The following is a 17,766-nucleotide window of genomic DNA, read 5'->3' on the forward strand; positions in this document are numbered from 1 at the left end:
TACGGTACCTACCGCAATGCAGCCATAACGCCATTTATAAAGTTGGTTCTTGTGTGAGCTGCAGTTAAAAGCGATGTTTAGGGAAAACTACAGACACCAGGGACCATGGAAGACCAAAGAACAGCCCCAAAAGCTAATATAATTTGATCTCCCCCCACCAAAATTTCCTCATAGCAGACTTGGCTACCTTGGGGAGTTTACAAATCCAAAGACTTACAGAGGCAATGGACCTAATTGTTGAAACACGCTAGTGAAGTGTCACCGTAACAGCAACTCTGAATATTGTTGGGATAAGTGAAATGGTGCAGTTAGGGATGCTGAACAGAGGGCCTGAGGACATGGTGACTTATCTTTGCATCTCCCAGGAGCTTATCTTCAGGCTTCATGCTGCAACTGTTCTCTTGGCTTTGCCCTGTATAGAGTCATCCTTGAATGACTCTGAGGGCGTTGATCACTCATCTGGTAGGTTTATTCCCCAGTGTATGTGTTCGCATCCCCCAACCTTCATTTATGGATAGACCCCCCAAACCTTTTAGTGATGTGTCTCAAGTTTGATTATTTTCCAAAGGTGGCCATGAGGCGTAAACACAGCTTCCACGGAGAATTTTACTTCTCTTCTGGTCATCTTAGACTCATCTGCCTTCCTCAGCCATTCCAAATTTGGACAGAATCCAGCATGTGTATGCCTAGGTAGAGGCGGGGCTTTTTAACGGCCTCTTGGCAAAGCTCAGGTTGACTTTTCTTGTGTTTCATCTAATGTTTGGAGGGCTTTTCTTCTGCCTTTACCTTGTTCCCTGGCTGCTTATACTCCTTAGCTTTCTTAGAGTTTTCTATGGTGTTTTTTATCTTCTCCTGCCCATGGCTCTTTGTCTTGCTGATCCTGCTGGAGGCAGCTTTGTGAGGTTTGCTGTTAGTCTTGGCCGTGGTCACAGGACACCTCTCACTGACTGCAGCATTAGGAACAATCCCCGCTCCCCCTAGCAAGCATTCTCGGACCTTTGGCTGGATTTTGGTCTTGGGTTCTCCCTCAAGAGGTTCAGAAGCCTCCTTTTTGTTCTTCCATTTTGCATGGGAGGTCCCCTTAGTGACACTTGAATTTTCTTGCACCTGCTTCAGAGTCATGGTGTCAGTGGTGTTCATTACCTGCAGATCTTTTCATTGATTTAGGTCTACTGGGATCGGTAGGTATCCAGAGGTTTTGAAAGCCCAGTTTTCATCTGATCAAAATTCTTAACCTTTTGTTCCTGAGTTGGAGTTGTGGTCAGCCCCAGTTTATTTTGGTCTGGAGATAATATGGGAACTTCCCCAAATTCAGGTTGTGGATTACTCTCAGGTCTTTGAATCCTGCTACTGCAACATGTGGGCAATTTGGAAATTTGTGTCAGACCAAATGTCTGACCTGAAGGTTTCCATGCCAGGGAAGTCTCCATCCCCAGTAAATTCTTCAGTACAAAGGAAGGAAGGAAGAAATCAGTGCCTGCGAAATGAGATATTCCCTCCACAAAACTAGTGGTACAACAACTGTGCACCTACCAGCAACAGGCAAGGCATTTTTACTGGGTATTCTACGGATAATGGACAAGGCCCTGTGCTTGAAGATTGGAGGTAAATGTTGTAGTTCTTACTGTTTGTCATGTGGTGCTGTTGTTTTTTGGTTTTCTTTGTATTTGAGTTTCTGTGTAACCTAACTTTAAAAATAAGAGACTTTGGACAGAGGGATAGTCCATTTGGTAAGGCACTGGCTCTGCGCACAGCTGACCTCAGTTTGATCTTTCGTATCCCGTATGATCTCCTAAGCATCTTCAGCAGTGATCCCTAGCACAGACCCTGGACTAATCCCTGAGCACTTCGGACTGTGACACAGATTCAACCTCCTACAAACAAAAGATTTTTTTAAAGAAAAATTACAGTCTTTTCAACTAATACGTGCCATACAGAGCTTAGCATTGTAATGTATTTTACTCTCAATTTATTCACTTTCATGGAAAAATAAAAGGACGTTAATATCATAGAATAAGAGTATGAATGAAGCACTAATTCAGCATGATATTTGCGCTAAAATACAGTTTGTAGGTTTCATGATTTGAGACAGAATCTCTGAACCACAAGTGTATTCAGAACCTTGCTGTTCATTAATGGAAGGGAAAGTTAAAGAGGTCCCATTACAATAAGAGTTCTGAAACTTCTTAAGAAAATAAGAAAATACTAGTTTAAGACATGTATTTTACTTTTGGTGTGGTAATTCTGGAGGACTGCTGAACTAGACCAGTGTAAAATGTGGCATTCCCTGCCACAGAGGCTGGGTGGGATTGGGGCGATGGGTGTTGGGAGGAATAGTGGGATCCTTGGTGGTGGAGAATGGGTACTGGTGGAGGGATAGGTACTACATCTTTGTATAAATGAAATCTAAGCACAATAATTTGTAAGTCTACAACTATGCCTCATGATGTTTAACTAATAAAAATTTTAAAAATATATGAAATAACTAGGGAAAAAATGTGGCATTCCTTTGTGAGCTCCTGAAGTTTCATTATATGAAACCTAGATATCCATTATGCTATCATAACTTCCAATCTCCATTAGCAGCTCTTATGTTGAGTGTGAAAATAACATGTTGTAAAATGAGTGAGGGGAGTAAACATGAACTTAGTTTAGTTAACTTCATTTCATAAACTTAAAAATCTCAGTGTATTTAAATACCACCTGTCTATGGACAGTTTTCCTCTTTATTGACCCCAATTTTTGAATTTTATTTCCCTCCTCTCAGTTTAACTCACCTTGATAACTCGATTCTGTGATGGGTTGAGCAGACACAGAGAAGTTGATTCCAGAGGAGGAGGTTGGTGTTTGGTTATTTGGCGGCTGGACCTCCTTCAGAACCATAACCATTTCTCTAGATGAGTTGCTGTAAGCTTGGGGGGCAGAGCCGTTTTGTCCTGTGTATGACATAGAGTCATAGGACTGCAGGCCAGAAAGGAGAGTTCCCAGAGAGCCTTGATGATTGTAATACACCTGGATTCGGTCCTGGGGGAGAAGTGACAGACTTTGACTCTGATATGGAAACTGAGATGGTGTTTTCTCAACAAGACTGGCAGAAAGTGATGGGTACACAGACACCGTGTTGTTGGTATCTAGGGTTCTCTCATAGCGAGCTGCCTTAGACATGGAAGAGACAGCGGTGTCTTGGTCAAGGACAGTCACAGAAAAGTCTCCCATAGAAGACTTCATTTCAGCACTTCCTGAATTATACCATTCCAAAACACTAGTATAGGAAGAAGCTGAGGTGGATATATGACTCTGGTTAAACACTCCAGATAGCATTGTTGTGCTGAAATGTTGGTAAAGTTAGGCACTATCCATCAGTTTTTGGAAAGAGGTGCCAGAGGCTGAGGGCAGGAGCCAAGAAGAACTACCAGCTGGAGCAGTAATCTGGAGTAATTGCAGACACTTCCTGTTAGGGAAGCTGCATCGTTCACCACGGGAAGGGAAAGCTGCAGAGTATGGGCAGTTCCCAATACAGATGGATTTTGAAAATTTTCTGTAAGGAACAAGAGGGTGAGGAAAAAATTCTGTGAGACTAATAATCTCCTGCAATGCTGAGAGGAACAATATTAACTTCAAATTTAAGCCATTGAGATGCTTCTAGTACCAACAATCAATTGAGTTTCCAAAATTCCAACAATTTGGGGTGATTCAAAGCCTGGAATCTTTTGGCACTTTGTATATTTGATATCGTGCTCCCAAATAAACCCAGAACTGTAGAAGAACCAGGTGATCTTGTCCATAACTGGATTTCATGCTTACAGATAGTTTCTCCTTACCCTAGCAATGCCTGAAGCTTGCTCTCCTATGGACTAATATGTTATTTCCTATAAGGCAAGCTTTTCCAAACTAGGAGGTCTAGGAGAATGGGTAACATTCTCTGGACAAGAAGAAACCTGAGGGCCAGAAATGACAAAGCGACTTCATGTTTTCCAATCATTTTTGTTGGGCGTGGTAAGGAGTCTAGTTTGGACCAATAACTGACAGTGATCTTGGGCTCTTTCTGGCTCTACACTCTGGAGTGACCCCTTATAACATTCAGAAGAGTGTATGCAGTGACAGAGATTCAACTAGATTGGCTGTGTACAAGGCAAGTGACTCATTCCCTATCCAGTACTATCTCTCTGTCCCTTATGAATTTCCAAGTTACAGAACCTAACCATGTGGACTTTTTTCCAAGACTCTGCATGATCACTACTTTGCAGAAATGGTTAGGAAGATACCTTACTTTAATATAGGCATTTGGGGTCTTTACAACTATTACCATTGTAATCATCAGGTTTCCATTTGACTTGTGCAATGAATATCTGTTACTTACGGTTCACTTATGACTTAATCTTGTTGATGCATTGAAGGTTACGCTGAGTTTTGATCCACTCCAAAAATGACTACTTGAGTTTTTCCCAAGAAATGTTTTTGGAAGGAAAACTTTATTTAAATTCTGTGTCTTAAGTTGTTTATCTAAAATGTAGTTATTAATAACTCTAAGAATAATAATGCATACATGAATATAATTTTTCCATTTCCTGTGGTTTACATAGGAGGAAGTATAAAGAAAACATAATGAAAAATATGTATCACAGAACTGAAAAAGAAGTATATAGATATCAATGAAATCTGGGCTAGCAAGCAGCATAGTACAGTAAGTTATTGAGAGCAGACCCAAGAGTAAGCCCTGAATAACAGTGGATGTGGTCTCAAACAAAACCAAATAAAACAGTCCAATAAGGTTATTAATAAATTGTTCCACATATACAATATGAAGAGTCTATTCTATTTTAGAAAAAAACCTAGCCAAAAAATGGAATAGAAGGTGATTTTTGAGTGCACACTTTACCAGTCCACCAAACAGAAAAGATTTACCAGTAACTGCATAACAAAAAGAAAATAGGAATAAATGTGATTGTATTTCATAGACAAGAAATGTTTTAAATGAGTAAAATACAGAAAGAAACTTCAAAAGTACAAAAAAATTATTTTCATCAATACCTTTGAATATTAACCAGCAAACAATACCTGTTAAACATAGCATAGGATTTCACTTGATCACACAAGAAACACAAAAGTTCATTTAAAAAGTGATCACAAAATATTACAAATTTAATTTCAACACCTAGATTAGAATTATCTTTTTCAGTCAGGAAAACGTTCTTCTCAATGTTTAATAAATGAGCACCAAATCCAATAAAATATCTTTAATGTAGGAAAACTCAGAATTCACAAATATGACAAAAATATGCAATTAGACATGTGAGACTTGATTTTTCTATGTCCTCTTAGGATCTAAAAACAGAAGTTGACTATTATCAAAATATTCTCATGTAAGGAAGAAAAAATCACATGAAATAATATTTGTAAATATGACAAGCACCTTTAACCTGGAACCTACTTACCACACAAATGAATCAAATCTCCTGATTCAAGTTAAAATATACCATTTTTTTTTAATTTAAATGGCAGCGAGTACATGTACTTAAAAACCAGAACGTAATAAAACCATTGAAGATTCCGTTTTCTTCCACCGCCTTAAATAAGCACTACTAGGTATTTATGGGAAGCATCACTTCTGAAGCAGGTTTATACGCCAAATTGTCAAGTACCATGTACTGTGTTCTAAGAGATAATAAGGAAAAAAGCCAGCAAGGATGGCTTTCTGAAAAACTGCTTTTCTTATGGTACCCTATTCAAGGCATAGTATACTTTCTAGTCCTGGCATTTTTTGAAGTAAATTGCTTTGACTTGTTCTCAGTGTATTTATCTCAGAATATTTAATATGTATTCTTTCTTTTTTGATTTTAAATCTTTGGTTCTCTTCAACATTCTGTCCAAACGTTTTCCCCTTCCTTGATAATCGCTGTCTATATTCTTTCTTTCTTTCTTTCTTTCTTTCTTTCTTTCTTTCTTTCTTTCTTTCTTTCTTTCTTCTTTCTTCCTTTCTTTCTTTCTTTCTTTCTTTCTTTCTTTCTTTCTTTCTTTCTTTCCTATTTTATTCTCCCTCATATCGTCTTGGATTCTATTGGTCAATATTTGAAGAAAGTGATCCCAAACTTTCTTACCTTTGAGGGCTTGCCTCTGTACCACTCAGCACTCCACACCTTCCCCATGCCCCATATTTTCTTAATACCTGGTTTAAATATAAAACTCATAGATCAATGATTATTACTGTGTAATGGCACTATATTTAAAATACTGAAGTATAAATACAAGTGGAGAGACCATTACAGAGAAAACATTCTAGTATATATTAACAGTTTTCCACAGCATCTACATTTTCTGTTTCTGTAAAAATACTGTCTCTGATTTATATTTTTTCAATGGATATAATGTAAAATTCACTATTAAAAGGAAAAAGAAACACAGAGAATCAATACTCATACATATATATATATATATGTGTGTATTTGAGCTTGTAAACATTTCTAAAATATAATGTAATCAATGAGCAAAAGCACTTTGTATATGAGAGAACGAAAGCCAATGTCTAAAATCACACAGCAAATGTCCAAGTCAAGCTAAAATGAGGCTTATAAAATTCCACTTGAATACTTTCTTTCATTACTACATGTTGTTTTTTATTTTACTGCTAAGTTTATGGATGATATATCTAATGAAAAGCGTTGAAATGTATTACTCCTTACCTACCATGGTCAGAGAAGAGGAAATACCGATGAAAGGTAGACGAGAAGAGGAGACGGTACGAGAGTACGTCTGAACACTGAAGCGGCTTAAGACCAAAAGTGTCCAGTACAGATGACTGGTCACTGGTGATTGGTGATTGGTCACTGGTCACTTGCCATGATGATTCAAATTTGTTTACAAACAACTGCATGGGAACCCCAAGATTCTACCAGTTGGTAGTTGGATGGGTGGGAGAATGATGTCATAAAGTAGGCAGTTGAAAGGTAGAGGCTAGGCAATCAGGAGGTCAGATTCCCAAGAAGAAGACCGGATTGGATAGAGAGAGATGTAGAATGAAGCAGGCTAAGGAGATGGAATCCTATAAGACAGTTATAACAGTTTCACCTTCGTCAAACTCTTCTGTTAGAAAAATACTCCCATTATACTCAAGAGCTTACATATTTCATTAATAAATCAAGAAAATTACTAAAAAATCGTTTATATTGCACTGTTAAAGAAACAACATTTGGTATTACTAGTATATTTTATATAACGTTTAAAGCACAGCGGGTAGGGCATTTGCCTTACAGGAGGCCAATCCTGATTCCAATTCCTCTGCCCTTCAAGCTACCCAGAGTATCTTGTCCATAAAGCAAAAGCTTGGCAAGCTAGCCATGACGTATTCGATAGGCCAAAACCAGTGGCAACAAGTCTCACAATTTCTTGTAAGATGTTACTGGTTCCTGCTTGAGCGAATTGAGGCATCGCGGGAGCATAGTGCTACAGTGCTATGATTGAAAAAAAATGGTGATTTCTTTCAATATGACAACACTTACTATGATAAGTTGTAGATGAATCGAGATATGTTAAAATGTAAATATAATGAGAAGAAATTGAAAATGCACAGGTATCTTATTTGTACAAAACAAACAGTTGTTCTCAGTTTAAAACTGTAGAAGGTAAAGAAAAACATATGCTCATTTGTGTCAAAATTTTGCAATCTGAAAGAAAAGTTTAAAATTCAAATTACTTGATCAAAAAACAAGTAAAACCAACAAATTCTGGCAATTAATATGATAGGGAAAGAATGAATGTTTTTAATAAATTAGTGCTGTGAAATAAATCAGTATTTAGCTAGTAAACTTGTATAGAAAAAATAAGCACAAACTATGATCATATAATCTGTATTGAAAGAAGTGTAAATGACTAGTAAACACAAGAGCAATTTCCTTTTTTTTAAATTTTTTTTTTTTGCTTCTTTAGTGAACCACCATGAGGTACAGCTGTTGACTTACTAGTTGTTGTGCTTGGGTTTCAGTTATACAATGATTGGGTCCCATCCCACCACCAGTGCCCATTCTCCACTCCAAACAATCCCAGTATCCTACCCAAACCCCATCCCCATCCCACTCTGCCTCTTTGGTAGGGCACTCCCTTTTGTTCTATCTCTCCTTTTGGTTGCTGTGGTCTGCAGAAGAGACACTGGGTGGCAATCATGTTCCGTTCATAGACTACTTTAAGCAGGCATCTCCCTTCCTGGGCAGATCTTCCCAGCACCCTTTATTGGGTGCTCCCTTCTCTATCTGTGCTGCCTTTACCCCTAGATAATGCAGCTGGCCTCTAAGCCATGGAGTGAACAACCTGGTATTTATCACAGCTGTTCTTGGGTGTTAGTCTCTTATTTTGTTACTTTATGTTACCCAGATGAATGCAACCTTTCTATGTCTGTCCCTCTCTTTCTGACTCATTTCGCTTAGCATACTATTTTCCATGTAGTACCACACAAGAACAATTTTCAAGCTAGACAAATTTTCAAGCTAGACAAATTTTCAAGTAGACAAAGAGCACAAATTAAAATGAGAAATTAAAATTTCCCCACAAATTACAAATATTTAAAAATCAGGTAATATCTTTTCCTAAAGATGATCAATATATCCTAGATATATCAAAAAATCTAAGAAAAAGTATGCCATGAATGTATAAAATATATGCAGATAATTTATTTGATTGGACCCCAGACTTAGTATAGGGGTTAAAGCAATTACCATGCACACAGTCAACCCAAATTAATGGCTGGCTCCACCAGGAATAACCCTTGAGCACAGAGTCAGAAGTCCCAAGCACCACATACTATGGCCCAAATACCCCCCAAAAAAGAAATATAATTTATCACTTATTACTATAAACTACAAATGTATTATAAAGTCCATTAGAAAATGCATTTTAATTTTTTAAAATGTATCAAAATGTACAGATTTCCATACCACACATATCACTACTTAGACAATGTAAGTAAATACTATTAAAAAACCATCTTCTTGGTCAATAGCAGACTATTAAGTTTGGGGACTTTCAAAAGTTATATAGGAATTAGCACCCTTAACCTTTATGTTACTCAAGAATCAGTTATATGTTTTTCTTTTCTTCCTTTTTTGTGGCGAATGGAGCGCACCCATATGTGTTCTGGGCTCACTTTTGACTCTGTATGCAGAGATCACTTCTGGAAGGCTCAGGATTCTGGGGATTGAACTCAGATTCGCTGCATACAAACCCTCTACATATAGCACTAACTATGTGGCCCACATGTTTCTTTTTTAAATAACATTTTAATAAATCATTTTAAATAATTTTTTTAAAAAACTTTTTTAATGAAACATTTCATTAAAAAGATTAATGTAGTGAAATACTCTTTTAATGATTAAAGTAAATTTAAAAATTAGAATAATACTTGGTAAAGCATAGGAACACAGCAGAAATATATGATGAAATATATGATGGTATATATCTTATTTGTAAATTTGTAACTGTAACACATTGTCCTTTTCCATTTCAAGGATGAGATGAATCCATAGAGTAGATTCGTTCACTCACAATACTATATTCTCTCCTGGATGCTTTTTAAAACTACTTGCCAATGTGCCTGTTTCTAAACTTTTTGAGTACTATAGCCCTCTTTGCTATTGTTAGATGTTTCTCTTGTTTTACTTTTACTTTCTGTTCCAATCTTAATGGTATCACCTTCTACTCAGTCAACCTAGCTAAACCCTAAGGTCTCTTCCACTTTCTCCTGCACAAGTCTCTGCTTTCTGACAAAAGGGAGGACCTCAGAATGCTGACATAAATCTAATACCCAGGGCTGCAGGAGATAGTGTAGTGCTTATGGAACTTGTCTCACATGCTCTCAATTTGACTCCCGGCACCACCGGATTGCCAGAGTATCAAAGGCTGTATAGCCTCAGAGGACCCCAAGCACCATGGACACGTTTTCTGAGAATTACCTGTGGGGCCCCCACACCTCCTGAGCATTGCTTTAGAGACTCTCCCAGCAACCAAAAAATATATAATGCCCCAGAAATTTGTACTTGTCTTAAATAGGGACCCTCACTTGAGGTGAGGTTCACAAGGAAATATTGCATGAAAACATAAATCAAAGAGCAGGGGAGACAGTGTAAATCATGTGAGTACAGATCATATATTGGGTGAAATGTGTTAAGATTCAGATGCCCTAGTCTTCGCACCAGGGATATTCCTTCAAAACTGCCCCCAATATACTGGAAAGGTTCTAGAATATTAGATGACTGAAACTCAATTATGAGCAACTTTGTAACTGTGTATCTCTTAGTGATTCTAATAGTTAAAGTAAAATTTAAATACACCCATCAAAGTTACCTTTTTACCACTAAATGGGAAACATACTTTCTAATACTTATCCTCACCAAAAGCTCAACAGAGTGTGATGATTGCCAAAAAGTGTCCTCCCTTGCATTTTTGTCATGATACTTATTAATACTTAACTCTTCGTTTTTTTTCCCTCTTCTCATGCCAAATCTTCCCGTCTCCCTTGCAAGCTCCTGAAACATTATCCATTCAACATTAATGCAACTTTGCCACTGCTCCTCTTGAAGTCTTGTCCACGAACTGATTCTAAAACATAACATAGCTGCAATTACAGTATTCAGGCCAAAGACAGTCATTGATGTATCTTTGGGTTTAGCATTCTTCAAGATATTGGCACACAGGTGAGTAATATATTTTTCCTACAGTGAACACAAATATATATATATATATATATATATATATATATATATTGTCAGAGAAACATGTACTTGTCTAAAATAGGGACACTCACTTCTGGTAAGTTTCACAAGGAAATATTGCATGAAAACGTAAATCAAAGATCAGGGGAGAGAGTGTAAATCATGTGAGTACAGATCATATATTTGGTGAAATGTGTTAAGATTCAGATGCCCTAGTCTTCGCACCAGGGATATTCCTTCAAAAACACCCCCATTTTTCTGGAAGGGTGCTAGAACATTATATGACTGAAACTCAATTATGAGCAACCTTGTAACTGTGTATCTCTTGGTGATTCTAATTTTTAAAGTAATTTTTAAATGTACCCATCAAAGTTACCTTTTTACCACTAAATGGGAAAGATACTTTCAAATACTTATCCTCACCAAAAGCTCAACAGAGTGTGACGATTGCCAAAAAATGACCTCCCTTGCATTTTTGTCATGATACTTATTAATACTTAACTCTTCGTTTTTTTTCCCTCTTCTCATGCCAAATCTTTCCGCCTCCCTTGCAAGCTCCTCAAACATTATCCATTCAACATTGTTGCTCTTTGCCACTGCTTCTCTTGACTTCTTGTCCATGAACTGATTCTAAAACATAACATAACTGCAATTACAGTATTCATGCCAGAGGCCAGCATTGATGTATCTTTGGGTTTAGCATTCTTCAAGCTATTGGCACCTACAGGTGAGTAACATTTTTTTTTCTACTGAGAACACAAAAATAGATATGCTGGTTTTTAAAGTTCTAACAGTAGTCTGAGATACCAATTAAGGATATATATTTTTAAATTTTTATTGAATATCTGTGAGTTAGACCATTACAAACTATTCATAATTTGCTTCCAGTCATACAACGATCCAACATGCTTCCCTCCACTAGTGTGAATTTCCCACCACCAATGTCCCTGGTTCCCTACAACATCCCCCAACACCCTACCCCACCCCCAGCCTGTCTCTATGGCAGGCTCTTTAAATTCTTTCTCTCTCCTTTCAATTTTGTGCATTATGGTTCTCATACAGGTACTAAGAGGTCATCATGTTTGTTTAAGGAATTTAGTATTTTTATTGGGGGGTCACATCCGGCGATGCTCAGGAGTTATTCCTGGCTCTGCACTCAGGAATTACTCCTGGCCGAGCTCAAGGAATCATATGGGATGCTGATATTCGAACCCGGGTCGGCAGCATGTAAGGCAAACACCCTACCCACTGTGCTATCGCTTCAGCCCTGGAATTTAGTATTTTTATCAGGAAGGTAAGGCTGGAGTTGCTTTGAGGTATGGACATGACTGCTGCGGCTTCCATAAGTACAAGGCAGTGAGGGTGGGCTGCCCATCCTGACTCAGAGAAAGCCTAGAGATTTCAGTCACAAAACCCGCATATCCGAAATTTCAGCTGTTATATTTCAGTGAAATCCATCCTGAGACGATGTAATGAGACTAGGGCATGGTAGAGATTTTGGTTTGTGGGAGCAAGTGGCTGCCCTGAGTTCTGGTTGCGTGGGCAACAAACTAACCTGCCTCCCTCCGATTTACCCTAGTATGTTCTGCCGTGTGCAGGTCCAAGGTTAACTGTGACTTTTGATCTCTTTCAAGATTTATTTATGGGTCACTTAAGCAAGACCAATACATTAGCTTGTATAGCTGAGCCAGGGGTGGTTTGTGAACATGACTCCCTCATATCTTTTGGGAGTTTAATTTCTTGGGAAACTTAGTCCTGAGGTGTTGGGATCCAGCCAGAGGCACAGTGGAAATCTGGGGTTATCAGGCAGCATGATGGCACCGTTAGACTGTAGATACACTCACCTGGAGCGTGCAGGTTGACTTCCTGGAGGCACTGCACCCCCAGACTAATAAATATTCATTGAATTAATGAACGAATAATCAACATTTTCAAAATGTGTCACTTTATTGCATTTTAGAAGGGTAACTTCTAACAGGGAAATCATTTTCATGGTATAATCAAGACCTCCGGTTCATTCTTAATATATTTAATAAAAGCTACACATTCTGGAAATTCATACAAAGAAATTCTTTATATTATCTGTCTTCATAATCTACTTGTAAATTACTCAGATATCACCGTTTATACCACTGTTCTTAGCATAGAAATTTACAGATAGAAAGTGTTTAGTAAAAATTCATTTTGGGGGCTGGAGCAATAGCACAGGGGGTAGGACGTTTGCCTTGCACGCAACCAAACTAAGTTCGATTCCCAGCATCCCATATGGTCCCTCGAGTACCGCCAGGAGTAATTCCTGAGTGCATGAACCAGGAATAACTCCTGAGCATCGCAGGGTGTGACCCAAAAAGAAAAAAATTCATTTTGGCACTTCTTTGAATATAGTACTGGAAGTACTTGCAATAGGAGTTATATAAAAAAAGATATTAAGGGCAGTCATGTAGGAAAAGTAGAAATCAGGCTCTCACTATTCACAGAAGACGTGATACTATATTTAGAGAATTCTAAAACCTCTACCAAAAAACTCCTAGAAACAAGAGATTTATATGGAAAAGTTGCAGGCTATAAAATGAATACCTAAAAGTCTATGGCTTTTCTATATGCAAATAATGAGAGAGAAGAAAGTGACATGAAGAAAGCAACCCATTCACAATCATGCCTCAGAAAATCAAGTATCTCAGAATCACCTTAACTAAGGAAGTAAAGGACCTATACAACAGAAAATAAGAGGAAACGAAGAAATGGAAACATATCTCCTGCTTATGTATTGGGAGAATTAACATTGTCAAAATGACAATACTCCCCAAGGCGTTGTACAAATTCAATGCGATACCTATAAAGATACCCATAATATTCTTCAAAGAAGTTTATCAATCACTCCTGAAATTCATATGGAACAACAAACGCCCACGAATAGCTAAAGCAATTCTTGGGACAAAGACGATGGGAGGCCTCACCTTCCCCAACCTCAAACTCTACTACAAAGCGATAATAATTAAAACAGCATGGTACTGGAACAAAGGCAGAGCCGCCGACCAATGGAACATCATTGAATATACTGACACACACCTTCAAATATATGTTCATCTAATCTTTGATAAGGGAGCAAGAAATGTGAAGTGGAGCAAGAAAGACTTCTTTAACAAACGGTGCTGGAAAAACTGGACAGCGACATGCAATAAAATGGGCTCAAACCTCTACCTAACAGCAAGCACAAAAGTCAGATGAAAATGGGTCAAAGACCTCAACATCAGAACAGAATTCATCAGGTACATTGAAGACAAGGTGGGCAAAACCGTCCACGACATTGAAGCTAAAGGTATCTTCAAAGATAACATGCCACTGGCCAAAAAAGTGAAAACAGAGATGAACAAAGGGGACTATCTTAAATTAAGTAGCTTCTGCACCTCAAAAGAAAGTGACCAGAATACAAAGACAATCTACAGAATGGGAAAGGATATTCACCCAATGCCTATGTAATAAGGGGTTTTTATCAATGATATACAAGGCACTTGTTGAACTCTACAAGAAGAAATCATGCAACCCCATCAGAAAATGGGATGATGAAATGAACAGTAACTTTCTCAAAGAAGATACCGAATGGCCAAAAGGCACATGAAAAATGCTCTTCATCACTAATCATCAGGGAAATGCAGGTCCAACCAACAAAGAGATATCACCTCACACCACTGAAACTGACCCACATCCAAAAGAACAAAAGCTACCGGTGTTGCCATGGATGTGGGGAAAAAGGGACTCTCCTTCACTGCTGGTGGAAATGCGGACAGGTTCAGCCATTTTGGAAAACAGTATGAACGGTTCTCCGAATACTAGAAATTGAGCTCCCATTTGACCCAGCAATATCACTCCTGGAAATATAGCCTGGAGAGGCAAAAAAGTACAGCCGAAATGACATATGCACTTGTATGTTCATTGCTGCACTGTTCACAATAGCCAAAATCTGGGGGAAAAAAAACCTAGTGCCCAAGAACAGATGACTTGTTAATAACACTTTGTTTCATCTACACAGTGGAATACTATGCAGCTGTTAGAAAAGAAGAAGTCATGAAATTTGCATAAAGTGGATCAACATAGAAAGTGAAATGAGTCAGAAAGATATGGACGGACATTGAAAGGTTGTACTCATCTGTGGAATATAAAGTAACAGAATGAGAGACTAATACCCAAGAATAGAGTGATAAGGACTAGGAGGTATGCTCCAGGCCTTGGAAGCCGGCATCACATGCTGGGGGGAAAGGCAGCTCAGATAGAGGTCAGAACACCCACTAAAGGGTATTTGGAGGACCCGCTCTGGGTGGGAGATGCATGACAAAAGTAGACCATAGAGCCATTCTTTCTGCCCCACCAAGATCACGATTTGACCCCCACAAGAGGCTATCCGGCACGACCACAGCACCAGAGGCACGTGGAACCAATTCAGAACCCAGAGGCTTTTGGCAGAAATGTGACTGAACTATGCATTAAGCTACGGCACCATTCTCCCTCAGGTGGGAAAGGGTATTTGTCGCTTCTGCCTTTCTCCCCACTGGCGGCACGATTCCCACCACCTCAGAGACTATTGGACAGCCAGGTATGAGCTAGGGTGACAGGGCAACTACATCCTCGTGGGATTGGGGGTGAGGGGTGAAACCAGCCCATTCGTACTGCCAGCCAAGACCATGAGTTGCCCACCACGAGTGGCTCTCTGGCATGCCATGGCCCCAGAGAACAAAAGAGAATGCCCTGCCACAAAGGCACGTTTGGGGGCATGGTGGGAGGAATACTGGTATCATTGGTGGTGGAGAACGATTTCCTTGAGCAGGCACCAGTTACATCTCCATTCATCCTAGCCCAGAGATTTTAGCAAGTACCACATTGGAGGTTTTTTCACGGTCAGGGAAATGAGATACTTCATTGTTTCTGGGTTTTGGCATATAGAATACACCACGGGTAGCTTGCCAGTCTCTGCCATGTAGGCAAGATACGCTTGGTAACCTGCCATGTTCTCCGAGAAAGAGAACTGGACAATATGAGTTGTTGTCTTATCAACAAGATCCAGTCTCTGGATCTTGGCCATTGATGGAATTACATGGCTCCAGAGGCAGTCCGGGGGTGTAACCCTTAGCTACTGGAAGATGGGGGATCTGGATGGAGGAGGCCCATTCTTGGTCCGAGCAGACTTGAATATCTCAGCCCCGGGTCCCGCACACCTGGGTTCCTCTGCCAGTTCTTCATGCATGAGGCTCCTTCAAGTGTGGTGAGAGTGGTCTTAAGCATACCTATTGTTGGTTGCAGAGGTCTTCAGCTGTCAGGTCTCTGCTCGGGGTGGTGAGGGAAACACAACCCACACACTCCAAGGGGCCCTGGTGAGGAAAGCCAGGTGCGGTGTCAGGAGACCGTCATTTCAGAGATACTTAGACTTAATTTTAGATCGAAAAGTACACATCATTCAAACAGTTGTATGTGCTTAGTAATAAAATATTACACACATGTTCAATCACCTAAGAAAGCCCATTCTGCTCAGGGAACTAGATTTTTAATTACAGGTCTGTTTTGCCCATGTGGAATGACTGAGAATCACTATGAGTAGATATAAAACTCACTATACACACAAAGATGCACACAGGTTACTTTGAGTCATCTGTGTTGTTAATGTGTCTTGGCCATTAAACTACATTGAGAACCCTTTTATGTCCTTTACAGGAGCCTCATGAGTCTCACCTTCCCTTCAAGTTGAACTTGTAATAGGGTGGAATGAAATCATCAATATGCTTCTCACCTCTTCCTTCAGGAGAAAAATCCTACTTACTTTCAAGGTGGTCAAAGTGCGGACAACGCAATCCACTGTTTTCTGGAGATGTACACGGGACCGAGGTGAGAATATCAAAAGGCTCCATTTTAATTTTCTTAATGAAGGTTTCAGGGTAGAGCATTAAACAAGACTGATACACCACCTTCCAAAAGAATTATTTTGCAAAACTTATGCCCTGGGTATGGTAAAAGATAATATGGTAAAAACCAGACTTTTCCTTCTGGGACATTAATGTTCTAAATTTATCACTTCAAGCTGCTTTGAAATACCTTCCTAGATTGGGAATCACTGTCTGCCATAGGAGTGAGTAAGGACAACACTCAAAGAAATCAGAAGAGAAAAATAGGGAAAAAAATCAGCTCTTATACTCAGTTTGGCAACACATATACTAAAATTGAAATGATACAGAGATTACCATGATCCTTACACAGAGATGACAGGCCAACTTGTAAAGTGTTCCATATTTTTGTTGCATTAAGAATTAACAGGGCTACTTTAAGCTAAGACAAGCCCCACAAATACTCAAAATTTCGACATAAAGATAGCAAAAATCCCCATCACAATGATCTCTCTCAATGTCAATGGACTAAGTACACCAATTCAGAGGCACAGGATGGCAGGATGAAATAGAAAACTGAACCCAACATTCTGCTGCCTGCAAGAAAAATATCTGAATAATCAAAGCAACCATGGGCTCAAAGTCAAAGGCTGGAAAACAATTCTTCAAGAAAAGAACACCTCCAAAAAGCTGCAGTGGCCATACTAGTATCAGACCACGTGGACTTCAGGCTAAAGGTTATAAATGACAGTGAAGGTCATTTGTTAATGATCATGGGATATGTACATCAGAAAGAACTCACCCTCCTCAATGTATATGCTCCTAATGACAGACCAGAAAAATACGTAAAAACAACTTCTAATAGACTTAAAGAAAAACATTGATAGCAACACAATACTAGATGGAGATTTCAACAGTACTTTCTCACTTCTCAATAGATCAAACAGACAAAAACTCGGCAAGAAAATATTTTATTTGAGGGAAATAATGAACAACCATTGGCTTAGAGAAGAAATCAAAGAGGAAATAAAAAGATTCCAGAAAAAAATGATAACGAGGAACTATCAGAACGTGTGGGACAGAGCAAAAGCAGTTCTAAGAGGAAAGTTTATAGCTCCGCCAGAATTCAACTGGAAGAAAGAAAGGGCCTACAAAAATAACTTACAGCTCAAGATTTTGGAAAATACCAAGAAAAGGAG

General features: G+C 38.9%; 1 pseudogene; it reads left to right on the top strand.

The window, feature by feature from the left end:
• The first annotated feature begins 16,880 nt into the window (after positions 1-16,880).
• On the top strand, positions 16,881-16,977 carry LOC130037125 (uncharacterized; annotated as a pseudogene).
• Positions 16,978-17,766: the final 789 nt, after the last annotated feature.

This window comes from Sorex fumeus, unplaced genomic scaffold, assembly GCF_029834395.1.
Source record: "Sorex fumeus unplaced genomic scaffold, SorFum_2.1 ptg000070l, whole genome shotgun sequence".
Taxonomy (NCBI): domain Eukaryota; kingdom Metazoa; phylum Chordata; class Mammalia; order Eulipotyphla; family Soricidae; genus Sorex; species Sorex fumeus.